General features: G+C 48.0%; 1 long non-coding RNA gene across 1 annotated transcript; it reads right to left on the minus strand.

The window, feature by feature from the left end:
- Window positions 1–15,769: 15,769 nt before the first annotated feature.
- Window positions 15,770–17,438, minus strand: LOC130532711 (uncharacterized). The gene is made up of 2 exons (XR_008952415.1): window positions 16,446–17,438; window positions 15,770–16,345 (listed from the first exon to the last, which is right to left on the minus strand). It is a non-coding gene; the product is annotated as an uncharacterized LOC130532711 (long non-coding RNA).
- Between the last annotated feature and the right edge of the window lie 1,134 nt (window positions 17,439–18,572).

An 18,572-nucleotide genomic window follows, 5' to 3' on the forward strand; every position in this document is an offset into this window, starting at 1 on the left:
ACCCATCCATCCACCCATCCATCCATCCCCACCCACCATCCATCCATCCATCCATCCATCCATCCATCCATCCATCCATCCATCCATCCTCCATCCATCCATCCACCCACCACCCATCCATCCATCCATCCACCATCCAACCACATCCATCCACCCATCCATCCATCCACCCACCCACCCACCCATCCATCCATCCATCCATCCATCCATCCATCCATCCATCCATCCATCCATCCATCCATCCATCCACCCACCCACCCATCCATCCATCCATCCATCCATCCATCCATCCATCCATCCATCCATCCATCCATCACCCGCACGACTCACCAGTCCATCACTTACGTGCGTTGTGCGCAAAATCCAGCCGTATAAGCCGTACTGAGTGTTTCAGCAGCTGCCCGCTCCTCATCGCCATCTCCATCGTCATCCCCAGAAACTGCATCTGGTCGAAGTCATGTTCAAGCTGTGAGATTTGATCCAGTACCTTGGTCACCTGACCCCTAGCTCAGGATGTCACTGCCCGTATCTCTCTCTCACACACAACACACACACACACAACAGACACACACACACACACACACACACACACACACACGTGCAGTGTCATGGTTGCACTTACATGCTTTTACTCTCCAATGACAACACGTTTGCCAGCTGGGTCACATGACTAACTGCCCCCAGCACCTGCTGCTGCTGGGGGCAGTTGTCACACACACCTCTGCACCAGCATCACACACACCTTTGCACCAGCATCACACACACCTCTGCACCAGAACACAGGTGTGTGCTGCGCTCAGCAACAGAAGGCCCGTCCATAAGTCATTTCTTGGGATTACATTTGCGTTGACATCACCGAACAGGAAATCACGAGACAAACAGGTGTCTGACAAACGACCGGCACCGCTCGTCTCATCTCCACTTCTGGATCCGACGCGGGAGCAAAACTTTCCTGCCGACTTTTGCTCGGCAGATCCCGCTTGACACCGTTGTTTTTCAGCCTGACACCGTCTGATGTGCAGGAGAGGAGAGGGTCCCGCTGGGCCCTCCCCCCCCCCGGAGGAGATGGTACGGTCCTCTCCGTCTTCTTCTCCCCACATCAACATCATTTTTTGTCATCACCTCTCTCGTGTCTGTCTTTTTTTACAGTGATCCTCTGACTGTGTCCAATTTCTGTTCCTCTACTCTCTGCCTCCGGGATATATAAGCCTTTCCTGTGTGTGTGTGTGTGTGTGTGTGTGTGTGTGTGTGTGTCCTTGTCTCAGATGTGGGTGCAGTAAATGGTGAGTGTGTCTATCTCCTTTAGTCACATAGGAGCTTGTAGTCTGGCCTCTTTTCTATGCCAGTTTTGTTCTTTTATGCAGATGGAAGTGTGTTTATTCCCAGGAATGTGTGTATATTTGAAACACCGTACACTTTTGTGTGTGTGTGTGTGTTCATTTGCATACCACAGGCCTGTCTGCGTTTATTGTGTACAGCATGTGAGCGGCAGCATCTCATTTCTGCCAAACTGAGGCTCCTGTCTGTCCATTGTGCTCGTGGCTCCAGACATCAGGTTTCTATAGAGGACAATGGTCCACAGACAATTGTTGGACAATAATGATGTGATTTTAGGTGTGTGTGTGTGTGTGTGTGTGTGCGTGCGCGTGCGTGCGTGCGTAGCGATCATGCCTTTGAGAGGGTATTAAATGTGTTCTCACCTCTCCAAACCTGTCCACCGCTCTCCAAAGATGCGGTGCCCTAATCAGGGCATGTTGCAATAACTCATTAATTATGCAGTAAATTGCAGCGCATTAAAAACAGCAGCCAAGGCTGGAGGTGAACGAATGAGTGTGTGTGTGTGTGTGTGGTGTGTGTGTGTGTGTGTGTGTGTGTGTGTGTTCCAGCCTCTCTGACACAGCCTGACATCCTGGGTCTAAAATCTATTAGTCATTCTCCCGACGCCCCTCCATCCATCTCTGTCTCAATAAGCCATCAGTGGTTTTGATTCCAATCCAAATCAATCGTGTTCTGACACTGACCCGAAACATTCATCTCTCCCGGCCGCCTTCCCCGAGCCCTCTGCCGCCCTGACAGTAGGAGTGTGTAGCCAGCTGCCAGCTAGCATCCGTCATGTTGTCAGGGTCAGACTCTGGGGCCGCTGTTGGATTTAAGGGTAAGTTCTGCCTCAAAATCCCTTTTTGAATCTGTCCCTTAGCAGCCTTGATGTACCGCTGGCGTGGCGTTTAGCGGCGCCGGCCCAGCCCCCCGCTTGTGCAGCAGCGATCTTTCTTTTTCAATTTTAGCTTGTACCAGATTATCCTCTTGAAAGGATCTACATTATAAAATGAATGTCACATCATAATAATAATGTGACATTTATAATAATAATATTCCTTTAGCTTTCTTTCAGGTGGGTAGCGCTTAGCCAGAGGCAGAGGAGCTTCACTTGTCAGCGCTAGCTCACAATGCTAGCTATATTTTGTGTATTGGGCTATCAGTTTGGTAATTAGTGTCTCTCTGTTTTTATGGTTGACAGAAATCTTTAAAACACAGAGAATAATTTGAAAAACACTCAGCTGTAGTTTTCTCCGCTCACATCTACAACTATCTCATCACCGTGGAGACAAGCGACATGTGCCAGAGATGCAACACGGGACCTGCAATCGTACACGATGACTTCACTGCTAACAGCTAGCATTGCCGCCAGCAAGAAGGGATCAATTACATCAGGGTTGTCTATACTTTTGGACCAAATGGTCATTAAAGATGAAAGGATGCCCGGGTACAACCGGTATTTGTGCCTCTCACTTGCTCTTCCTCTCTTCTCCTGCTGTGAACGCGGGTGCGTCCATGTGAACTCTCGCAGAACCCCCTCCAACACTTTTACAGAGTTAAGAAAGCGATTAGCACTTACAAAAATGTTCCATCTCCTCAGGTTTCGGCGAGATCAAATGCAATCTCTCCACCCAACATGACAGCGGTTAACAGCTCTGGCTGGTCTTCAAGATTAGTAAATGCAAAACTCTCCTGCCTTTTTAGACGTCCCCCCCCCCCCACCACCACCACTACCCCACCAAACGCTCACAGAGTGCCCTTCAGATTTAATTGGCCCTATAAATAAACTGTTCATGCTGCAAAACTCTTCAGAGGGAGAGACAGGGAGCGCGCGCTCATGCAGCCTGACAGAGAGATGGTGGGATAGGGGGGGGGGGGGGCAGAGACGGAGGGAGTGAATTACAAAACTAGATAAATGGAATTCTCTAAGTCTGCTATGAAGAGACTGCTGCCATTCATATAAATCATTCATTGACACATTTTTACGAGTGTGAAATGCCGGACCGTCGGCTAATTAACATGTAGCATTTGGCTCCGACTGTGTTTAAAAAGAAGTTTTGTATCGTTATTCCGCTAATAATGAACACAGCTGCCTTTAAACCTCAACATTTACTTGGATGTAAATGCAGCCGCCTCGCTCTGTCTAGCTAACACTAGCTTTTTGTTTCCCTGTTTTCTTGCTGCGTTGTCCGATGCTACCATTATATCAGAAGTAATAGTCTATCAGCACTGGAGGCTACTGTTGTGTTCGGGAAAGCCAGCTGTGTTTCCAAGATAAGGACATTAGCAGGCAGAGCAACTTGGGCAAACATTGCTGAAGTTGCAATAAACATCACAATGCTCCTTAAAGTATTTGCTCGCCACCCTCGTCTGTTCCAGCCGAGCGTGTCGCCGGTGACGTCTCTGCAGCTCGTGAGACGAGCACAAGCTGGAGAACACGACGGGCGACTCCGCACAATCTGGTGCCGCTGAACTGGGACTAATTGAAGACAGGGAAGCAGCTCAGAATTCCGAGTTTGCGTTTTCTTTTTATTCTGAAACTTTCGGAAGGCGTTCCCCTTCGCGGGGTCGCGACCGCATCAGATTTCAAATCACCCAATGGGTGGGTCTAAAACTGAGCCACAAAATGGCCGTAAATCAGTTGGAGAATATTTAGACTAATTCTATGACGTACAGAGTGGAGACGTTAACGGGACTGTTGGACCAACAGAGCAAAATATCAGGGCGTCATCTGCATAAGGAGGGAACCAAACCTCACATCCCCGCAGTAATTATGACACCAGATCCATAAAATATGGAAGAATGAAAGAAACTGGTTCAAAGAGCGCTCCCTGAGGGACGCCCCGTCCACCTGACCACGAAGACGAACGTATTCAGACGCGCACAAACCACCCTCATCTCTTGGCATTGCAGCCATGAAAGGTTTTACCCATCGGAAGACAGTTTGTCTTCATTAACGATCCCCGTCATTGGGTGGAATTTCGGAGGACGGATGTACAACATGGCAACACGATTGTTTGTCTCGTCCATCGTCCATTTAGAGTCGGTAGCCTGGGTGTTTACACTTTTGGACACGTTTGCAGGCCTCGCTTTGATGCGAGACGCGCGTCTTCGGTCGTCAGCGAGCTGTGTTGACTCTGCAGGGATGTGCAGCAACACGCCGGCTAATTAACAGTGTCCTCTAGTTGCCGAGGCTCAACAGCCCTGATTAAAAGAGAAGCTCCCAAAGGAGGGAAACCCGTCCAAGTCGCCGCGCACATTTCCTGGACGCCGTCCACGCATCTTGACCGGAACGGATGCTCTTTTAGTTCCACGTCTCGGCGTCCGGGTTCCGCCTCGAGTAGGAGCAAACTTTTCCTCTTTCTGCTCCCCTTCATCTGCTGTGCTGTGCTTTTCCTCTCTTGCTGTTTGTCTTCCAAGCAGCCGCTTCCTCCCCTCCCTCCCTCGCTCCCTCGCTCCCCTCACCCTCGCTGGCTGCCAAGGCTTCACATCAAAGCTCATGATTGGTTCCTAACTGCTAAGCAGGCAGTAATTTTTGCCTGCTTTGTGTGAGGAGACCAAAATAATCAACATAAATATGGAGGGAAATCTGCCTCTATGGTAATATCTATCCAGTAATATCCATATCAGTCAAGCTAACTTCGTTGGGACTCATACAAATTGGACGTGAGCTCGAGTGTCCCCAAAGCTCAGAGTCCCGTTCTAAACACTGACCTGAGGTCTGTGCTGGAAGAGAACTGCTGTCTGTCAGTTACAACCAGCTTATTCAGAAGCAACAACTTGCTTAACTCTTGTTTTATTTATTATTATTTTGGGAAGATCTCCAGCTCCCTTTTTCTCTCTCTTATTTCTGTCAAGGTTACTTCCTTTTTCTGAGATGCATTAACGACGTTTTCCCAGCAAGGTTGGCAGCTTTAACTTAAAAAGGATTGAGCTATATTAAATTAGCAGTTAAGTTTTTCTTCTCTTCTACATCAATTTAAAATGGAAATATTTGTATTTCTTCAGAGGAAATAAAAAACCTCTTCTATTCCGGAATGGTCCTGCAAATTCCTGGTTAACTACAGGGTGATTCTTCAACTCTATTTGAATATACCCAAACTAACCAAATGTTGCTAGTCAATGGTAAGTATTAGAAGCCAGTAACCAGAAATATCCAAGTTATATTAGCGATATTGTCATTATAATGATTAGCTTGCTCTGTAATCAGGCTAGCTTGAGAGCTAATTGACTTGACTGCAAACCCAACAAACTACAACATCTAATAATAATAATGATTGATTATAATGAATCAGACAATATATAGTGGCCCTCCCCTCCAAACTGTCCACACACACACACACACACACGCGCGCTGCCTGTTTTTTTGAAAGAGCAGATCTCTGGCAGCGCCGCGTTGTATAAAACTTGATGGTGTCATAAAGTTAATTGGCTGTGATATCGTCCTGGGGCTGCCAACTCTGGTGCTTATGAAGGAGGCAGCAACAGATAGGATCACACACGCCGTAACTATTACTCTCCGTCTCTCTCCCGACTTCCACTGGACGTCTGCTGAAACCTACAGGAAGCTACAGTTTATTCCGAAGCGTCAATTTACTTTAATGTGCGAGGAAAATCTTCTCCGTGTCACCCTGGTGAAAACTGCAAGAAGGAGATATTATTTCCTTATATGCCTGAGCGGGCGACTTAATTACGTCCATCTTTGGGTAGACTATTTAAATTTGGGAGGAGTTATGGTAACAATGGGAATGTCGTCAGTGTTTTCCTGCCCTTGCTGTGCAGCTCTGTTTGGGTCTCCCACACGTTAGCTTGACTGGACGCTCAAAATGACCTCAAGATTAGCAGAGTCGTGGATGAAGAGTTCTAAAACATTATGATGCTGCTCCGCTCTTTGATTCAGACGGGAACGTTTGGAACATGGAGGCGCGAGTTTTCCTGTTTGGGAATCTACACCCCGGGTTCCAATATTCCCAGGCAAAGATGGAAAACTGGGCTTTCATTAGCGATCTTCACCTCTAACGACGCCTGAGTATCGTCGACCTCAGAACCCTAACCCTCAGAAGGGATCCCTGCGGATCACCGGATTAAGTCACATCGGTTCTTTGTTTTTCCCCCCTGTTGCTCGGCGAAAAGAATGAAGCAGACACGTTTTTTTATGAGGCAGAAAATGAAGGGAGGCTGCAGCAGACGGCGTCGGGAGGCGTGTTCATCCCTCTCAAAGATTGATACGGAAAATAATTCTGTGACTTGGGGCCAGTTGGGTGGCTCGCCGGGGATTTACAGGCCAGGCTTCAAAACAATTAGCTGGAGAATGGGAGTCGTTCTAAAGACAAGGGGATGAGGAGATCTTAATATGGCCGTGTATTTCCCAGCGGAGGAGTCATTTTTACAGCCTCTTTACAGTCTCTGTGTCTCTCACTAATACTGGCAGCCAATCTGCTCTGTCTCATTTCACACAGGACAATTTTCTGGAGGCTGCTGTGGGGAAACGAGAGGAAACGGGGAGGCAGAGGGACGGCGGTGCGGACGGAGGGTTTGAAAGGACAGTTGAGCTCCAGGTCTGGGGGGGGGGGGGGGGGGGTCGGAACAGGGCGGAGAAGACAGAAGCTGAAGTACAGGGGAAAAAAGGGGGACGCAGAAGGAATCACGCGATGAAAAAATAGATGGGGCTCAGCAGAAGGCGGTTTGTGGCCGTCCGGGGAGCTGGGAGATTGAGCGGCTCTCTGCCTTGATGGCCGCCTCCTTCCCGCTGCCCTCTGTAAGCCAAGGGCCAATGAGCGAATCCATCTGTCCGCCGGGGCCAATGAGAGCGCAAAAGGCCCGAGTCAGCGTGTCCGGGACTGCACAGGTAATCAAAGGTGCCATTAGAAGTGTCTCCTGCAGAGGCTGCCCTCAGGTTTGTGCTCGCCCCTCACGCACACACGGGAACGCAGCAGCTCTTCCTCCAGCCGACTGGATACCAGCACGAGAGCGGCGGCGCCAGTATGAAGCCGTCGTTCTCACAACGCTGACGCTGCTGGCGGCGACTCCGCGGCAGCAGGGATCGGTCCGATCAATTACAGACAATAATTACTTTTTTTACATGAAGCAAGCGTCTCACATCTGCCTTTGAACCACTGTTAATGCAATTTTGAAATCTTACTGCGAGGATCTTACGAATCCTCAGCAACGGGCGAGTTTGGACCCAAACGCAACACCTGACCAACGGGGCGGGGCTTTTATAGAGGAGGGGGCGGAGCCACTGCTGTATACCCGATTCACCGGACAAAAGGCAGCAACGTTGTGTCCCTTTTATTTCCTCTTCTCCTGTTGAAGGGAGGCTAAAGTGGCGGCAACGTGCTGCCTGTCTGTGAAACACCTGTTAAACCGACCTTTTACTCTGCATTCACGCTCGCTTTCATTTCAGGGAAGGACAGTCAGGCCACGCTTTTTATTATGCTACATGATTCTGCACGAGTGCGAATATCAGCATTACACTGTACAAATGTGTGTCTTGCACGTCTTTGCTGTCGTGCACGCCGCCGCTGTGGCGCAGCAGTCCATGTCATCAGACGACTCCCACTCCAACCTCCTGTCAGGATGACAAATTGACTTCTCCCGGGAAAGTAAACAACAAAGTCGTCCCCCCTCAAACGGCTACTGTCACTTTCAGGAAGGGAGAGTCGCATGTTAGGGGCAGCAGGAATAAACTTATTAGACATTTTGACACGTGGCGGTGAAGAAGTGGCGCCGCGGCTGTTTTAAACGCCCCAGACAAGAAAATATTTTAAAAAAAGACCCACACAGAGCAGCGGAGCTGTCCAGGGAATCTGCATGTATGATGCATGCGTCCTCTCCTCTCTCTGTCCTTCCCAGCTGCCCCCACCCCCTCCTTTACCCAGATAACCATCAGCAGGAGCCTCCCCCCATGTGAGGTGGTCCTGCTCCAGGGTTCTTCCTGTTAATAGGGAGGCTCATCCCAGTGTTGCTTGTCTGGGGGGGTCAATAATCCTGATTGTTAGAGATGCTGTACACAAGTCGTTTATTCGTTCTTGTGTCTCTGCCACCCCCCATCCTCACACACACACACACACACAGGAACCTCACAGCCTGTGGCTTTCTGCTGGAAAAACTTCTGAAGTAAAGATTCCATATTTGTCAGAAACTTGTAAATTGAAATAACCCACAGGTTTGATGTTTTTATTTATTTATTTATTTGTTTTGCATTATTTGCCAGTTAAGGTGTCTCTCACACCAGGGACCAATTAAATGATAAACCTGTGCTGTTAAAGGTTTATGCAAATTCCCAGAGAAGAAGGCTGCGCGGTGATAAATGGTGTGGAATTACAGCACAGCAAATAACTGTGGGTGGCGTGTATTATTTCCCTTTTTTTAATTAATAAGGTTGTGGGGTGTGTTATGGCAGGTGGTGAGCTTTTCTCCAAGGTTCTAACAAGAAGTGGGGGGGGGGGGTGCACAAAGGGTGTTTGGTACACACAAAAACGACGCTTGGCTCTTGTGGTGGGGTTCGCCATCAGCATTAGGACTCTCTGAATCAGGACGGAGGTGACGTGTCAGACCATCTCTGGGGGGATTAATCATAATTAATCATAATAAGAGCTCAAGAGCGGCACAAGTGCCTGACAATAGCAACAGGTGAGAGTTCTATGTGAGTCTTGATACTATTGTCCACTAGGTCCGGACTATCTCTCTCCCCCCTCACATGTGAGCAGACTGATCCTCTCAATCCAGACTCATAATCAGATCATTCAGGACATTTAACTGCAGCCACCTGTCGTGGGCGACGCTGTCCAACAGGTCCACCTTCACCGTGGTTCAGCTCTGGGTCAGGTGATTCAGCTCCTCCTGTAGGTGAAGGAGGTGTGGGAGTAATGCTGGACTGGATGTGAACGCACGTAGGCTCCAGCCAGAGGCCGACTCTGAACAAGGACAAGCTGCTCACATTTAGTTAGGGGACATTTATTTCCAACAATATGTGGCGATGAATAAACCAGATTCTGGTTAGGTTATGGAGAGAAACCTAATTAAGGCTTTACGTGCTAAAATGTATTGATTTTAATTGTTGCTCCCCCTGTTGGAAGACGGGTGTATTGTCTGGCTGGGGTGCTTGCAGGGTTAGCTTACATAATTGAAAAACATCATTTAGGCGCGGCAACATGTTGACTTACAAAGAGGCTTTTATTCAAAAAAGGCAATGCTTTTTTACAAGAACATCTGGAATATGAATGAATCATCTCTCATTTCGGGGGGGAAGCTAACAGCGGCAGATGGACAGACGGACCAAAACATACAGACGCGCACATAAACACACGCTCAGCCAGGAATAAGAAAGTCCTCTTCATCTCCTCATCAAGCCAGACTGCACAGCAGGGACTGACTGCTCACTGTCAAGAGAGGAATCAGCACCACACACACACACACACATACACACACACACACACACACACACAAGCAGGCAGGCTGGCTGGCAACGAAAAAATTAACGTCTCAATATTTTCCCCCGAGAAGCTGGGTTTCTTTCATCAGAAAGTTTTCGCGGGGGCGTCTGTCTATGCCTTGTCAGGCTCAGTGGATGGAGATATAAATGCGCGTCTGCTAATCAAAAAAGAAGAAAAAAAAGCAGGCATACAGATAGTTGTCATCCTCTCATTTCTTCCGAACATGACAGATAATAAGTCTGACTGTACGCCGCGAGCACAGGGAGGTTTAATCAGACTGTGAGTCAAGGTTTGTGAGACGGTTTCTCCGACACAAAAATACTTCACAGCAGATATTAGATCTGTGCTAAAGACTCCTTTTAAAATGTCATTTTGGAATCTACACAACAAAAGTGGGCCGCCTTCACAGAGCTTGTCTGTTTCACAGGTTTTAGGGAGATGGCAGCTCTTTCTTTCAGCCTTTGACTTTAACCTCTGGATGCTCAGAACATGCCTTTAACTGTCCAGTGTTCTTCCCTGAACATTATTATCAAAGATTTTACACGAAGAAGAGCACCCACTCCTTTCAAAATAATGCCGTCTAAAGTTCCTGAGATGGGTTGGCGTGTTCAGACCAATTCACGGCCCACATGTCGGTCTCAGACTCACCCACACGGCACTGACAACTCATCCCCTGCAGTGTGTTAAGAATTCTGGTCAGATATGATTTTCTTTAGATCTCCCCGTCAGTTGTGACTGGACAACATGTCATGGACCTATCCCATCGTTCCCTGGCGCCGGATTAACCGCTCAAACAAAAGGTTTAGCGCTGCTTCTGCCAGATGGCAGCTCAAAGGCGAATCAGCGCTCCTCTTGGTCGTGACTTTCACACAGAACGGGGACAATTGCCTGTGTGAAAGAGGTAAATACTGTATCTCATCATTATCGGCGAGGGTGAGCGAAAGGGCACCACCAGCAGAGCGTAATGCGGTCATGCTCCACCACTTTGTGACACTATAAACTCCTAGAACTGGTTTTAGCCCATTTATCTTAATCTGAAGTACACAGCTCTGGCTTTAAAATACTCGCTTACAAAGGTCACGACCCCCACAGACCTCCGCACTGTGAGGACTCACCGCTATGAAATAAAGCGTTGGTGACAAGTCCTCTCTGCACAGGTGGGCTTTTCCCCCCTCATACTGGCCCAGCGAGGGTGACGTGACCTTTTGACCTACGTTGTTCCAGCTATCGACCTCTGACAGGAGGGGCGGGTGTTTCTGAAACCAGGAAATTCTGTAAAACTGAAGGTTTGGCGAGGAGCACGCAGCGCTCTCTGATAACTCAGATGGACTCAAGCTCAATAACACAACCGCGGTGATGCAATAACCTGACAGGATGGACGCACGGACGGGGTGAGGAGACAGATCTGTAGACCGGGTGCTCCCATTAGCCTCTAACAAGGTCCATCGGCAGACACAAGAACATAAAAAAAGGATTCTTTTACTTTATAATGTCCAATAAAACCAAAAAAAACATCAGGAAAATGGATTGAGAAAGGTGCATCTTGTAAGTCAACCTGAATCTGGACTTTGGCTCCGGATCGATGTTGTTTCCAGGTATCTACTGATAAACACGGCGATGGTGTGTGGAGGAAGGTGCAGTCTGAAGGATTCCACAAACACACTGTTGCCCAGGGCGTTGCCACGAGCCCGCTCCACGATGGAGAGAGTGATGGAAGGAGACAGGTGATGAGGACGAGTGCTGAATTGCCAATCAGGATCGGTCGGAGGCACCGAGGGCAGACACGGAGCAGGCAGAGGAGCGTAAACAAAGTCAGATAGTAATGAAACGCGTCTGCTAAAAGCTATCAACGTATCGTATCGTAAAAATTAATTTCTCTTTGCAAAGTTCAACATTCCCACTGTGCTTTTGTAATCAAAACGATCCTGAAGCTCTGCCATTTGCTCCGCCCCAAACGGCAGCTGGAGCTTTGCCTCCATTGTCAGGGCCAATAGACCCCTGGGCCGTGCTACTTTAGCCCGGGGCGCTAGCTGAGCACATCTGTTATGTAAAGGGGAGGTTTAACCAGACCGGAGCCCAGGTTTGTCTCCTGCTCGGTTAGTGCACACAGGTTCTTTCTGCCTGTCCAGCGGTTTCAATCTGTGCTGGGTAAAAATGTTGGAAATCAGTCTTCGCCCGGCCCCATGGGGCCTTCAGACACGGCTGTCACCTCAAGTGGATCCTCTGATTTAGTTTCTAGCGTTCTTGTCTCCAAACGTGTGAGAGAAATGATGGTAGCAACAGAAATATCCGCTGTGTTTTACTCAGGCGTCAGCGGGAGTCTGCCATTTTCATCAGAGGTGTACTCTTCTGTGTGTGTGTGTGTGTGTGTGTGTGTGTGTGTGTGTGTGTGTAAGGAGGAAACTCGGGGAGACAGTTGCCACCACCGTTTCAGCACCCAGCAGTAAAGTATTGATTTCTTGTTCCAGCAGCTCTCTCTTTTTCCACCTCTCTCATCACTTTCTGTTCCCGTCATTCGCCATTGCCTCCACTCTCTCCTCCTCCGCCGTTTCCTCGCATCAGCGTTTGTTTCAGCCTTATTTAGCCAACCGGCTCTCGCGGCTTCACAGTCGCCATGCCCGACCCTACGGAGATTTTTCACGACTTCATTCGCTTTCCTGGTCCAATTTCTCCGCTCGTTTTATTTTACCCCGGCTGCCCTCTGTCCTGGCACCCAGCTTTTCCTTCCTTTCCATCCATCCATCTCTCTCTCACTCCTGTGGGCTTTAACCTTGCAGCACAGTTTCCAGGGATGGAGAGAAGCGGGGGCTCGATGCCGCCCCCTTCAGGTGATGAGGTGAACTTCCCTCTGAGTGCAATAAAATCTCTACTTGATGATTCATGGGTTTTTACAGCGGGGCCGTTGAGGGCTGTAAAACACTTTAAGATACCGTCCTTGGCACAGGATGATCGTTTGTATGCAGACAGAGATATATAGATTTGGGATGATGCCTTTATGGGTCTCCGTTGTTCAACAAAGCCTTTAAAGGCTGTTTAAAATTGAAAACTGTGATTCAAAGCATCGTATTTATTGCACTTGAAACAGCTCTTCGTCTTTTTCCCCGGTACTTTTAACTCTGTTGTCAGGCAGAAATTTATAATAGATAAGAACCAAAAGACCAAACTCTTTGATCCGAAAAGAGGGAAATCTGAAACGGCATTTAGTTAGGTGACAACGACAAGGACGACGCTGTCACGGCGACGCTGTTGGCGGCGTCGCTGTTTCCTCAACAGATAAACAGATACGGCAATAAAGATAAAAATGTGACAAGTGAGGGAAATGAGGGACAGAGCATGGAAGGATGGAGGGGAAGGAGAGGAGGAATGGGAACGTGTGTGTGTGTGTGTGTGTGTGTGTGTGTGTGTGTGACGGTGAGAACCGTTAGTCTCAGTGCAGTTTCCGCTCCTTCACTGTCAGCGCGTGTCAGATAAAAACGCTGAAATTGGCGTTTTCCCCCCTCTGGAGTAACTCACACATGCAAAGAGCAACACATGCTCGCAGACAGGCAGCAAACAAACAGGCGGCAAGAGACACACGAAGAACAACGACCGCCTGCACGTTTCCTCTGGGCAAGGCTGATCAGGCTGTACGCCGAGGACCTCAGCTCTATAAAAGGATGATTTTCTGTGTGTGTGTGTGTGTGGTGTGTGTGTGTGTGTGTGTGTGAGTAACTGCTGGGGTGGGCTTCAGCGTCTCCTTGGCAGTTCACAGAAAATGGATGGATGGATGAACAAATAGAAGTACAAATGATCTCGTACATCCATTTTATAGGCCTACTGAATGTATACACACACACACACACACACACACACACACACACAAACACACACAACACACATACACAGAATACAAAAAGATAAAACAAGACACCCAGAGATTCATACTTATGGCAGCAGATTAAGAGGGAAAATGCGTGTGTGTGCGTGCGCACGAGCAGCTTCTTGGGCAAATCCAGTCTAAATAATCATCTTTTTTTCTCCTTGGCCATCCAGATACCAACAGTGGGTCCCATGTGGCTTAATTACTGTTGCTGCTAATTAAGGATCTCTGAATAAACACCATCTTCTGCCTTCATTAACACAAACATCAACACGCCTCTAAACTCCGGGCATTTGTTGATGCAGACGCGCATACGTGCGGGAACGTGTCCTGTGTTGTTGGGAACGCAGGAAAGGAATACATACAACGTGATGTGTGTCCTGCTCCACGGAGACTTCCTATTCCCCACTGTTTATGTTTAGCATCGCCGTTTTTTATTCCTTTTTTATTAACTCGCCTCTTTGGCTGGTGCGTTTGCTTCACGGCAAATAAAAGTCTGACTGATAACGAATTAAAGTAAAATCGAATCTGTTCGGAGGCTTTATTCGGGAAGGCAACGACCAACAAACAAACATAAATAAATGTGGCTCGGTGGAGGTGATAAATGGCCCCTAATCATCTGCATCGTCCCGTCTGCCTGTTTAACTTTATGAGCGCTCACCTGCGGCCCGGAACAGGAGGATCATAACGCCGTTTACCCGCCTACATGCCTACAGACAATAACTAAAGAGCTGCTTTAATTAATTTGAGCCTGAGTTGTGTGTGTGTGGGGGGGGGGGGGGGGGGGGGAGGTGTTGCTGACGGGTGGGAAATTATCGAATTGAGCTGAGTTATTCCGGAGTTGTTGGAGAGAAAATGATGGTCTCTGAGATTCTCTGAGGATGGAGGATGGTTTTAAATATGGGACAGACTTTTTTTTGTCCCCAATCTAAACCTTGTTTTTTTTTTTAAATTTGTGCGTCTCTGTGCGCGCTTGTCCGTTCTACATAGTGAGGATGCCAACAGACATTTCCAAAATAAGGACACTTAGTTTGGTCTTCTCAGCTTTGGCGGGCAGGTTTTGGGTTACGACTTCAGGGTACGAGACGTTATGACTAAAAGAGTCCTCACAAAGCTAGAAGTGCAAACCACTGCATTTGTGTTGTTGTGTTCTCTGTGTTGTGTATTTGCTACATACTGAGCGCCAAAATATGCATTCTAGAAGATAAGTAAGGATATTTTTGGGACATGAGGACATTTTGGCTGGCCCTTAAGTTCAGTTTTAGGGTTTTGACTTGGTCAAGATTGTTATTCGAATTAGGGTAAAGGGCAGTGCACATCTGTGAGACTGTCCTCACAAAGAGAGAAATAAAAACTGACTTGTGTGCACGTGTGCTTATACATCAGGGGCAGCATCGGGCCCTTCGCCAGCATCTTTGAATATAACACCTAGAAGACATTTACAGTATGTTATTTGCAGTTTGTAGCTGTCTACTTCCAGGTTACTATAGCGAATGCAGTTGCTGTGCTACTTTATGGTTGGCCAACAATTAATGCCATTATTTATCCACCTGTACACGTCTTCTGCACAATATACTGCAGTAGATAGTCTCAACAGTAGCAGCTAGTAGACGTGTAGCAGTTACATACAGGCTTGAAGTTGGTCACAAAGAACCTGACATAAAAGTGAGAATTTAATTTTAAGTTCATAGCAGTCAAAACATATTTGATGGAATTCATCAAGGCACGGCCGGTCTTAAGATACGTGTTTAAGTGAGATATGAAGGTGGGCGGTGATGTCAGAGTCCAGACATCCTGAGGGAGTTCAATAGACGGATGACTTGAGAGGACGGGAGGGTGTGTAGGTATAGAAACGCTCTCTGAAGCCATACGGGAGCAGGACAAAGGAGGAATCTGAAGGAGCGGAGCTTAAAGATACAGAAGTGATGCTGTGTTGAGAGGAGGGAGAGGGGCCAATGTGCTCTCTGCAAGGATCATTTTGGCTGGTTTTTCCACCTTTAAAGGGCAGTTTTAGGGTAAAGACCTGGTTCTAAGGTTGTGGTTAAGGTTATTTGAGGCTGGCGTGGATGCATTAAGTCTATGAAAGCCTCCACAAAGATCTGAGCGCAAGGGTGTTTGAGTGTCTTTGAAATAATGAGCAGAAGATAAAACATAATTGCATCCGGAAAATCGCGGTTCTTTAATTTATTCCTCTATTACAGCTCCGGGTTCGACGCGGTGAGGAGACGGTGGAGCCTTTGATTGCAGAACTGGAACGCAGTGTAAACAACAGCAGACCAGCAGGCCGAGCGCTCACGTTCCCTTTCATCAAACACAGAACTGATGGCAGATTTGCATACAAAGTCATTTGGTTACAAAACGCTGGGAATGTGGGAATGTTTGAGAGTTTTGTTTGAAGATTACTCCCAGAAAGAGCGGGGTCGCTGATGTCAGAGCTGCGGTTTCGGGACGAATAGACGCGATAAAAGGCTCCACAAAGACTGAAGGACAGTTCCTCTCCTTTAAAGTCTGCCCCACTTCCCAACAGTTTACTGCCGAGCCGTCATCCAGGTGAGGGAACAGTTGCGTTTATATTGGATTTTGTCACAGAAGACTGAGAATAAACAGGAGATAAAGAGACGGTATCTCCACGGGCGGGAGGTCGAACGTTGAGTTAAGTCAAATAGAGGCTGGATTGATGACCGGGTTTCAATGCTGCTTTCAAGACGGAACTAATGAGCCTCTTGAGCGGCTGTAAAGCCAGAAAAACAATAAAATATCAGCACAAAACTGGGACTCGGCCATCCGCTACAGCATATTATCATATAGATAGCAAAGGTTTGTACTCATACCTTTATTTATGGCTTTTGTCATTAAAGATGTGATGAACTGAAGTATTTCTGGATGCGGGTTTCCGGCCTCTGTTTGAGGAGTTTTGTGCCGTCCACAGATATTAAACTGACTGGAGCCTCCAACCTCCCTGGAGGGATCCCCATAAATAGATCAGCATACGGCCCGGTACACACATTATTCTATACATTCAATCAAAACTGGTGTAATCCTTTACCCGGCGTTCACCTTCTTCCGCGCCTCTTCGGCTGTAATCGATATCTTGCCCAAACGTTTATTAAAAGCAAAAAGGACGAGCGCTGACTGTGACAAGCCCCCGACTAATTACAGCAACAGTTCTCCGCTTTGGGCCCCGTCGGCTCCTTCCAGCTTCGCTTCTGCGTCTCCTAACGTGACTGTTTTGGGTCAATGTTCCCGGCGCCGTTTGCAGATGCAGCTGTTTTCCGGCGGAAATCTCAGCAGTGGAGTTCGTACCTGCCCAGTCAGCAGCAAACAGGAGAGCGACAAAGTTAGCAATAAGCTGGTGACGAGGAGGATTTAGCAGCAGATATTACCCCGAGGAGCTGGTGGCAGCTGAAAACAGAGCTGGAGGTGAGCGTGACACCGGGTAATAGAGTCCGACACAAACACGCCTGAAAACGCTAGCATTGTTGTTTACATGTAAATATGTGGACGTCTGCGAAAAGTGAACCAACCCAAGTTAAGCAAAAATGTTTCAAGTGTGCATGAGAACCTGATTATCTCCGAACGACCCCTCTTTACATGTTTTAGTTGATTCTTCGGCATCAGTGAACCAACTTCCTGTTTGGCTAACGTTGCTATTGCGTCACTTCCGCAGGTGTAAAAGGACGAAATGATGCTTTGGGGTTTTGTGGGTCCACGTCTGCACCTCCCAGTCACAGCGTCCAGCATCAGATGGAAGATTCTTAATTTTGGCTCCCTTTTTTGAACGGAGGGAGCAAAAATCCCCCATTTATTCTGTCTGTTTAAATGGATTAAAGGCAGAAAGTTTGTGCTCATTCATCCAAATATGACATTATGAGAGTCCAGCTGGCCTCGTTTTGTACCGTTCACACGGCCGCCGCAGACTGAACCCGGATCTAATGAGACTCTCCTGGTCCGAACTCACCTATTTCACGCTAGGAAAAACAGAGGCTACAAGTGAGACAGGGGGGAAAAATGCTTTTCTTTCCCTTTGCACATGAAATCAATTCCATTTTACATCGCGCTCGTAACGCGAGCGGTGAATGACATTTCCCGGGGCCAGCCGTTACACACGGTCTGCTTCACATGCAAACACACACGTACGGGCACAAAGGCAAACGCATGCAAACCGTCCGGTCCCTCTCAGCCCCCCCCACTAACTCCCACTTGTGCCCTTTAATATTCCGAGGCAAGTCAAACTGTTTTGGGTGGCATTAAACTCTGCCACTCCCATAATCCCCCTGCATATCACAACAGTGTTGACCTGCTCTGATTGTAACCTTCGCCGCGACACGAGCGTCTCCGAGGTAAAGAGCCCCCCCCCCCCCCTTCCCCCCCCCCTTTATGATACTCAGCTATGACTGACAGGGGACTGGGAGCGAGTTTGACACCCGGCAGGCTGACTGGTCCTCAAACTGACAACTTTGTCAATACGAAACACGTGTTAACAGACACGGGGAGTTAACATCACACGGCGCCGTGAATGAAAGCTCGCCGCTCACACGTCTATTCCAGCCTCAGTTTGACCTTTTGCTAACAGTAGCGGCTAACATAGCACAGAAAGAGTCAGGTGATGAGCAGCCATGCGGATGTAGCGACATGCGGGTGCTGCTGTTGAAGAAAGACGGCCTTCGAGGATTGTGAGCACGTGTCGCAAATAAGTCAAAAAATGCCGACGCCGAACAGGAATCGTGGATTTTCCTGACTGATTCCGAAGGTCCGATGCGAATACAGGGATCATCTGAGCCGTTGCGTCGACTCATCCATGGAAAGGGGAGCGCTCCGAATGCAGCACTTTCACCACAGTTGTTGATAATTGAGCTCTCGTGTCTGAGAGGTGAAAACATACGGATGAATGTGAGCGATCTGGAAAAGAAAGAGACAGATTTGCCAAAACATCCTTTAAATTTAAAGGTGCTGTGGAC

This window comes from Takifugu flavidus, chromosome 10 (genome assembly GCF_003711565.1).
Source record: "Takifugu flavidus isolate HTHZ2018 chromosome 10, ASM371156v2, whole genome shotgun sequence".
Classification (NCBI taxonomy): Eukaryota; Metazoa; Chordata; class Actinopteri; order Tetraodontiformes; family Tetraodontidae; genus Takifugu; species Takifugu flavidus.